Source organism: Urocitellus parryii, chromosome 4, assembly GCF_045843805.1.
Source record: "Urocitellus parryii isolate mUroPar1 chromosome 4, mUroPar1.hap1, whole genome shotgun sequence".
In the NCBI taxonomy this organism is placed as follows: domain Eukaryota; kingdom Metazoa; phylum Chordata; class Mammalia; order Rodentia; family Sciuridae; genus Urocitellus; species Urocitellus parryii.
The window spans coordinates 2,607,332-2,616,615 of record NC_135534.1 but is presented as its reverse complement, the minus strand read 5'-3'; positions in this window follow the sequence as shown (position 1 = coordinate 2,616,615).

The window sequence follows — 9,284 nt, the reverse complement described above, 5'->3', positions numbered from 1 at the left end:
AAAGCCCTGAGAACCACTATGACAATGGGAATATATCTCTTTTACAGTGACAGAGTGGGCAAATCTCAATTCCTCACTGAGACCCTGTGGAAGGCCATTATATTTCCAGAAGACTGTGGAAGAATATGAGCATGACTAGAAATTATGCAGAGTTCTTGAAAACACTGAAATAGTAGGGTAAAACCTAGGCCTCACTATGAATCTCAGGAAGAACCTGACACACAATAAAACTCTGAGAAAGATGCAGAGCCCCACTGTGATACTGAAAATGTCACTTAGCTCAACAGAGACCTTGGGCAGGGCCCTGGGATTCATTGAGAAACCTTGAACAACATAAACACAATGATTCAGAGCCTCAATGTGAGGCTGGAGAAACACTGAGACTCTAAGAATACAACTGAGATTCATAAGCAACCTGTAGAAGACCCCAAAGTAGTAGGAGTCTCTGCAGTTGTTCCTGAAATTCAGGGTTCCCCTGAAAAAGACAATGAGATCTACTGAGACAGTAGGAAATATCCTGAGACAATGGTGAAAATATAAAGTGTGCTGATCTGCACTAAAACCTTGAAAAACAATGAGAACACTAAATATTGGGGAATGCAGTGCACACATCTGTTAACCTAAGGAAGAACTTTTGCCTCCCTAAAATTCTGAAGAATATATTGAACAAAATTAAGACAACAGTGAATACAATTATGAATCTAAGACTCTTGTGAAGGACAATATTCCAAGAACCATGAAGATCATGTGGACCTATTGAAACAAAATTGAAATTCTGCAAAAGGCCTTGAGTCCTCCTGAGACTCTAGGGTAGGTTCTAAGGCTCACTGACTCTGGAAAAGAAAAAAAACCTGAGCCACTCTGACACCCTGAGCGTCACTAAGGCAGTAACATATGCCCTGATCATCAGTGTAACCTGGGAAGACTACAGCTTCACTGAGTGCCTGGGAAGACAAGATAAGAATAAGACAATGCAGAAGGCCCTGGGCACTATTATACCCTGGGGAATGCCCTGTGACCCAGTAATAATCTGGTCTGAACCTGAGCAACACTGTAGCTCTGGGAATGGCAATGAATTCCACTGACAAGCTGGAAAAGTACAAAGTTTTACTGAGACAAGGGGAAAACTCTAAACCAGTGTGTCTTTGGGGAGCTATATAACCATGGTAAGACTCTGGGAATAGCACTGAACATGACTGAGACACTGCATAAGGCCTTGGGAAAAAACTGAGAGCCTGGTAATTGCCATGAGTTCCAGAGAGGCCCTGGGCAAGGCCTTGGTCAGTTTGACAAATTAAGGAACATCCAAATTACACTGAAATGGGAATATCCAAGAGCAAAACTCAAAGCAGGAAGAAAAGAAGCAGTACTCTGGAGGGACAGGCCAAGCATGACTGTGAAATGAGATGACCAGGAAATGCTCTGAGGACCTGGGCCAGGACCCACAACTCACTGAATCTTTACCAGAGTCCATTAGACTACTTAGTGAGCTGCAAAAGCCCTGAAGTCCTCTGATACACTGGGAAACCACTGAGCACCAATTGAAAACCAATGAGGGACCTGAGTGCCAAGAAACACCTTTGAAGGCCTTTGAGTCACACAAATTCATGGAAAGTGTATGAAAACCCCAGAAATTATATGGACAGCCTTGATTCACATGGAAATCCAGGAAATTGTCTGGAAAACTACAGACACAGAATGGAAGGCACTGAAGCCTTCTGAGGAACACAGGAATCCAGGAGTTTCATTGTTCAGCTAGAAAAGCACTGAGACACAAGCAGACATTAGGAAACATCCACAACCCAACTTATGTACTGGTAGAGGCCATGATGTCCACTGACAAATTATTAAAGGGCTTTAGCCTCACAGAGGCCATGGGAAAAGTCTGAGACCCTGAGATCTCAAAGAGAACCATAGAGAATTCCCTGAAGCCTGTAAGTCATTGGGGAGGCCACTGAGCCAGACTGAGACTTTGGGGAAAGCCACGAGCTCACACCAAGAAAAATGGGCTACCCTGCATGCCTACAATGAGGGGAAAAGGCCACAAGCACCACTGTGACACTGAGAGTGTCTCCATGTTACACTAACACACTGGGCAAGGCTCTATTCCCCAATGACACACTAGGGAAGGACATTATTTTCCAAGAATACTGTGTATTATCTAAGCATCACTAGATATTGGGAGGAGTTTTATATTCACTGAAATAGTACAGTAGGTCTGAGACCTCACTACAGTATTTGGGAAGGCCCTGACACACAAACACTACAAATGATGGCAAGCACCACCATGATTCTGGATATGGCACTTAGTTTCACAAAGACCCTGGACAAGGCTTATGGATTCTTTGAGAAAATGTGAATAACCCTGAACACAGTGTTGACCTTTCAGAAGGTCCAGTGCCTCACTTCAAGGCTGGAAGAAACACTGAGCACCAGTAAGACTCTGAGAATCACATTGAACCTCATGGACAACCTGTAATATACCCTGAAATTAAAAAATACTCTGAGGTTGGCTTTGAAACTCAGTGACCCCCTGTGAATCATGATGCTCCATACTGAAAACATAGGTAAAAAAATGAGGGCACTAAGAATCTTGGGAAGGGTGTGCACACCCCTGTCAAACTAGGAAAGGGGCCTTCACATTTCTAAGAATCTGAAGATTATTTTGAACCCCATTGAGACAATGATTGAAATTAACAAATCTGTGACACTTGTTGAAGCCTTGACACTCTTCTAAGCATGGGGTAATATTACAAGCATGTGAAAACCATATGTATTTTTCTTAAACAAGATTAAAATTCTGGGGAAGTCCATCAGCCCTCCTGAGACTCTATGGTATAGCTTAAGGCACACTGACACTAGGAAAGTTGATGAACCCCAGTGATACCTTGAGTATCATTAAGAATCCCTGGTAGGTACTGATCATCAGTGTAACAAGGGAAGATTGTAGCTTCACTGAGTTCTTTGGAAGGCAATGATATCACTAAGAAATTGCAGAAGACCCTGGGCATCACAAAATGCCCTGAGACTCAGTAGACTCTGGGCTGGTTCTGAGCTACACTTTGATCCTTGGAATGCCAAAGAACTCTACTCAGAACCTGGGAAATGTGCCAGTATTACTGAGACCCTGGCAAAAACTCTAAACCTAGTGTGTCTTTTGGGAACTATCTAAGTCTTGGTGAGTCTCTGGAGAAAGCACTGAACATGAGTGAGAGTCTGCCAAAGGCACAGAGAATAACAGAAAGCCTGGTGATGGCCTTGAGTTCTACTAGGGTCTGAGCAAGGTCTTTGGCTCTTTGAAAACCTGGGAACATCCTGAAGCACACTGAGATGGTGGGAATGTACAAGACCTCAATGGAATGAACAAATGGAGTGAAAAAGAAACACGAAAAATCTGTGGGAACAACCTGAGCATGACTGTAAGACTGGAGGAGACTAGGATCTGAGCCATGACCCACATGCACTGAATGCACACCAGAGTCCATGACCCAGCTTAGTGAGATGCAAAAGACCTGAATACTAGTGATACACTGGGAAAAGCCTCAACACCACTTAGAAACCAGTGAGGCCCAGAATGCCAAGAGACACTTTTGAGGACCTTTGAATCATATAAACTCATGAAAATCATCTGAACACACCTGGAACGTTAAGTACAGTCCTGAGTCACACTGTAACCCTGGAGAACATTGTGGAAGGCATTGAGGCCCACTAAGGAACAAGGAAAAGCCGTGAGTTTCATTGAAAATTGGGGAAAGTACCCAGACACATGGGAACTGAGGAAAAGATTCAAAACACCACATTGACTTTATGGAGGCACTGAAACCATTAAAAATCTATATACTGAAGTCCTTTTGCATCACAGATGCTGTGGGAAAAACCTGAGACCCAATTATACCTAAAATCTCAAAAAAGACCCTACAAAATTCTCTTACCCATGTAAGTCATTGGGAAAAGCACTGAGCCTAAGACCTTGGAAAAAGTTATTAATTTATACCAAGAAACATGGGCTACCCTGAATGCCTACAAAAGAAAGGGGAAGACTCTGAGCACCACTATGACACTGAGAGTATCTCCATGTTACATTAACACGTTGGGCAAGGCTCTATTCCCCAATGAGACACTAGGGAAAGTCATTAATTTTCTAGAATACTGTGGAAGTATCTGAGCACCACTGGATACTGGGCAGAGTTTCATAGTACCTGAAATGGTTCCATAGGCCTGAAGCCTCACTACAATATTTAGGAAGCCCCTGACACACAAATACACTGAGAAAGATGGCAAGCACCAATGTGATGTTGGAAATGGCAATTACCTCCACAGAGACCCTGTGGAAGGCCCTGGGATTTATCGATAAAACTTGAACAACATGGAACCCACTATTATCTTTCAAAAGATTCAAAGACTCACTCTGAGGCTGGAAGTAACAGAGAATTTATTGAGACTCTGTGAAATGAACTGAACCTCATGAACAATCTGTAATAAACTCTGAAATAAAAGGATACCCCAAGGTTGGCTCAGAAACTCAGTGTTCCCCTGAAAAAGCCCATGAGAACTATTGAGACCTTGGGAAGACTCTGAGCACATGATGTAATTGTAAATGGTGCTGATGGGCCCTGAGAGCCTGGGAAGGCAATGAGATCATTCAGAACCCTGGGAACTTTGTGCACATATCAGTAAACCTGAGGAAGGGCACTTTACATTCCTAAGAATCTGAAGATTATTTTGAACAACACTGAGACAACAATGAATAAAATTAATAAATCTGAGACTTTGCTGAAGGTTTGAACTTATTCTGTGCACTGGGCAATATTCCAAGTACCATGAAGGCCATATGGATCTTTGTATACAAGACTAAAATTCTGGGGAAGGCCTTGATCCCTCCTGAGAAACTAGGGTAGGCCCTGATGCTCACTGACACTGAGATAGTCCTTAAGCCCCTCTGATACCCTGAGTGTCACTAAGACACTGTAGTAGTCCCTGATCATCAGTGCTCCTTGGAAAACTATAGATTTCCTAAGTGCCTGGGATTGCATTGATATCAATAGACTCTACAGAAGGCCCTGGGCACAACTGTGAGTCTGGGGAATTCCCTGAGACTCAGTAAGACTCTGGGCTGGCCCTTCATTACACTGACCTTGGGAATGACAATAAATTACAGTGACAACCTGGGATAGGTACTGAGATTTAAGAAGAAACTTTGCAAACACTCTGAACCAGCAATTTATCAAAGCTCTTCTGAGACTCTGAGAAAACCACTGAACATGACTAAAACTGCCAAATGTTCTGAAAAAACTGAAAGTCTGGTAATTGCCATGAGTTCCACTGAAGCCCTGGGCCATATTCTTGGCTTGTTCAAACACTTGGGAGCTAACTTCCTGAACTACACTGAGTTGGTGTAAGTGTACATGGGCTCAATGAAATGCATGATGAAGGGAAGAAGAACACTAAGTCTCTAGGGAAATAACCTGAGCAGGATATTGAAAATGAAGAAGACCATGAAATTCACTGAGAACCTCGGCAAGGACCCACAATCCACTGAATCAGTAAGAGAGTCCATGAGCTTCATCAGTGAGCTGCAAAACATGAATTCCACTGACACACGGGGAAATACCTAATCATCAATACAAATCAAGTGAAGGCCCTGAATGCCAAGAGGCAATTTTGAAGGCTTTTGAATCACTTAAACTCATGGAAAAAATCTGAACACCCAGAAACACTATAGACAGCCCTGAGCCTTTAGCCTCACTAAAATTCTGGAGATTGTGCTGAGAATGACGTCGTATGCACTAAGGAAAACATTGAGATCCAGTATAGAACATGGGAAAGCCAGGAGCTTCCTGTTGAGCTGCAAAAGAACTGTCACAAGGAGACATAGGACAGAGCCATGTAGAGACCCTGAACCCAGCTGTAAAACTGTTTATTGAAGAACTTTAGCCTCACAAAAGCTGTGGAAAAAACTCTGAGACCTAATATTAACTGGCCACTCAAAAAAGACCCAAGAGAATTCCCTGAATACCTGTATGTCACTGGGGAAAGCACTGAGCCAGACTCAGATCCTGGAGAAAACCCTGAGCTTTCAGTCCATAATATGGGGTAGCCCTGAGTGCCCCTGACACAGTGGGGAAAGCCCTGAGCACCACTGTGACAGGGGAAACATCTCTCTGTCACAATCACACACTGGCCATGGCTCTGTTCTGCAATGAGACACTAGGGAATGACATTATTTTCCAAGAATATTGTAGAAGAATCTGAGCACCACTAGATATTTAGAAGGATTGTTAATCCAGTGAAGTAGTAGGGTAGGCCCTAGGCCTCACAACAATTTTTGGGAAAGTTCTGTCACACAATCAAACTCTTTGAAAGATGCTAAGCACAACTGAGACCCTAAGAATGACACTTAGCTCAACAGAGACCCTGGGAGATGCTAAGAGCCACAGCCAAGTAATATGATGCATGGCATTTTTGGTTGAAAGGTGACTCCTGGAGAGTTCCCATTGGTTGGGGAAGTACAGTAGGAGGGAATTCCGGGGGTTCCAGGAGAACGCCGTGTGGGTCGATCAGGATTCTTCCCATGGGCGTACGGGGCATTGGCAGCCGTTTCAAAAAATAAAGTTTGTTCCTGCTTGAGTGGCTCGTGATTTTGTGCCTAGCCAGACTGCAGCAGGAAGAAACCCTAGGAATCATTAAGAAACCCTTAATGGCCCTAAACACAGTTTTTATTTGGTAAGATTCACAGCCTAAAACTGAGTTTGGAAGAAGCACTGAGCATCACTGAGACTCTTGAGAATAGCACTGAGCTTTATGGACAAATTGTAAAATATCCTGAAATAATAGGAGATTCTGATATTGGCTCTAAAACTCAGTGATCCTCTCAAAAAGGCAGTGAGAAATATTGAGACCCTGGGAAGGCTCTATCAAGTGGTAAAATTGTAAATAGTGCTGATGTGTATTGAGAGTCTGAGAAGGTAATGAGAACACTAACTTTTTTGCAAAGACTGTGAACACATCTGTTATCCTAAGGTTGAGTCCTTATTATTTCTAAGAATCTGAAGAATATTTTGATCACCATTGAAACAACAGTGAATGAAATTAATAAATTTTAGAATTTTTTGAAAGCCTTGAACCTCTTCTAAACACTGGGCAATATCCAAGCCCCCTTCTTGTCACTAATTTTCTGGGTATCCCCTGATCATCAGTGTGACCTGGGAGGACTATAGCTTCACTGAATTTCTGAGAAGGTAATGACACCACAGAGACTCTGGAGAAGACCCTCGGTAACATTGTAACACTGGGAATGACAATGAACTCCACTGAAAACCTGAGAAACATGCTGAGATCTGCTTACAGTCTGATGAAAACTCTGAACCCAGTTTGTCTTTAGGGAACTGTCTAAGCCCTGGTCACACACTAGATACAAAATGGGACATGAATGAGACAGTAAAAAAAAAGGCCCTGAGAAAAATAGAGAGTCTGGTAAAGGCCATGAGTTCCATTGAGGCAATGGGCAAAGCCTTTGGCTCTTTGAATATCTGAGACACTTCTCGACCCATACTGAGATGCTGGAAATGTCCAAGAGCTCACCTGAATGCACAAGCATGGGAATGAGATCACAGAGACTCTGGGGAACACACTGACAAAGGCCATGGGACTAGAGGAGTCCATGTAAACCACTGAGACCCCAGGCAAGGACCCACGATCCACAGAATCAGTACCAGAGAACATGAGCATCCTCAGTAACCTGCAGAATCCCTGAATCCAAATAACACAGTAGGAAAAGCCCTGAATGCCAATTACAAACCACTGCATGCCATGTGACTCTTTTAAAGACCTTTGAATCATATAAACTCATGGAATGCCTCTGAATAGCTCTGAAATTCTATGAATAGCCCCTTGCTACACTGAAATTCTAGAGATTGTCTGAGAACAGCAGATACACTGTGGAAGGCATTGAGGCCCTCTAAAGAACACAGGAAAGCCATGAGCTTTCTTGTTGACCTAGGAAACCACTCAGACAGAAGGAGACAATGGCCTCTCTGGTACCCTGAAGAAGGTCCTAACATCACTAAAACTCTTGGGCAGGCCCTGGTGATCAAAGTGACCTGTGAAGACTACAGCTCACTGATTGTCTTAGAAGCCAGTGACACCACAAAGACTCTGCAGAAGGCCCTGGGCACCACTGTGTTCTGGGGAAATGCCCTGATACTCAGACTCTGGGCTGGCCCTGAGCAGCACTGTAACCCTATGAATGACAATGACTACACTGAGGATGTGAGAAAAATCCTGAGATTTAGTGAGACTCTGGCAAAACCCTGAATCCAGTGTGTCTTTGTGGGACTATCTAATCACAATTGAGACTCTACAAATAGCATTAAACATGACTGAGACACTTCATAATGCCCTGAGTCAATCTGAGATCCTGGTAATGGCCATGAGTTCCACTGTGTCCCTGGGCTCATCCTTTTGTTCTTTGAAAACCTGGGAACATCCTGAAGCACACTGACATGCTGGGACTGTTCAAGAACTCCTCTGAAATTTCTGAGGAAAGGAAGGAAAGCATCAATTCCCTGGGAGAACTTACTGCTATGACTGTGAGACTGAAGGAGACCATGACATGCACTGAGATCTGGGCAATGTTATGGAACAACTATATGTGCCTTGAACAGATAAACTCCATTTTAATCTGAGATTTCATTTTATGTATGCAACCCAGGGTGTTTGAAAAATGTTCCTGTTATTCTTATACAATGTATTATTAAGAAATACATTTGTGTGCTGGGTTTGTAGCTCAGTGGTTGAGCACTTGCCTTGCATGCATGGGGCACTGGGTTCAATTCTAGCACCACATTAAAAAATAAATAAATAAAGGAAAAGTATTTTTTAGAAAAGAAATACATTTGTAACATTTCTTTTTTAGATTCCATTTTTCTTGGACAGTGACTGAATCCTGTATTGGGTCATTTTGACCCACTTCCTGCATTGCTATTGTTTTGACTTACTGATTACTTGTGGTTTGGGGCTATAAAAGAGATATCCTACTTATTGCAAGGGGTGGAGATTTGCAGAGGCACCTTGGTCACTGTCCCAGACCCACCATTGGATAAATTTCTACTTCTTGCTTCAACAATGACCTCATGATTCATTTGAAATGCACAACATTGGGAGGATCCAGTAAGATTCCTGGAGTCAGGGCTGTGGCTCTTGAGCACACCAGTATTCTAGAACCTTGGACACAGAGACATGTGCCCTTTTTATCAAGTTTGGTAGCTCTCTGACCTGTGGGGTTC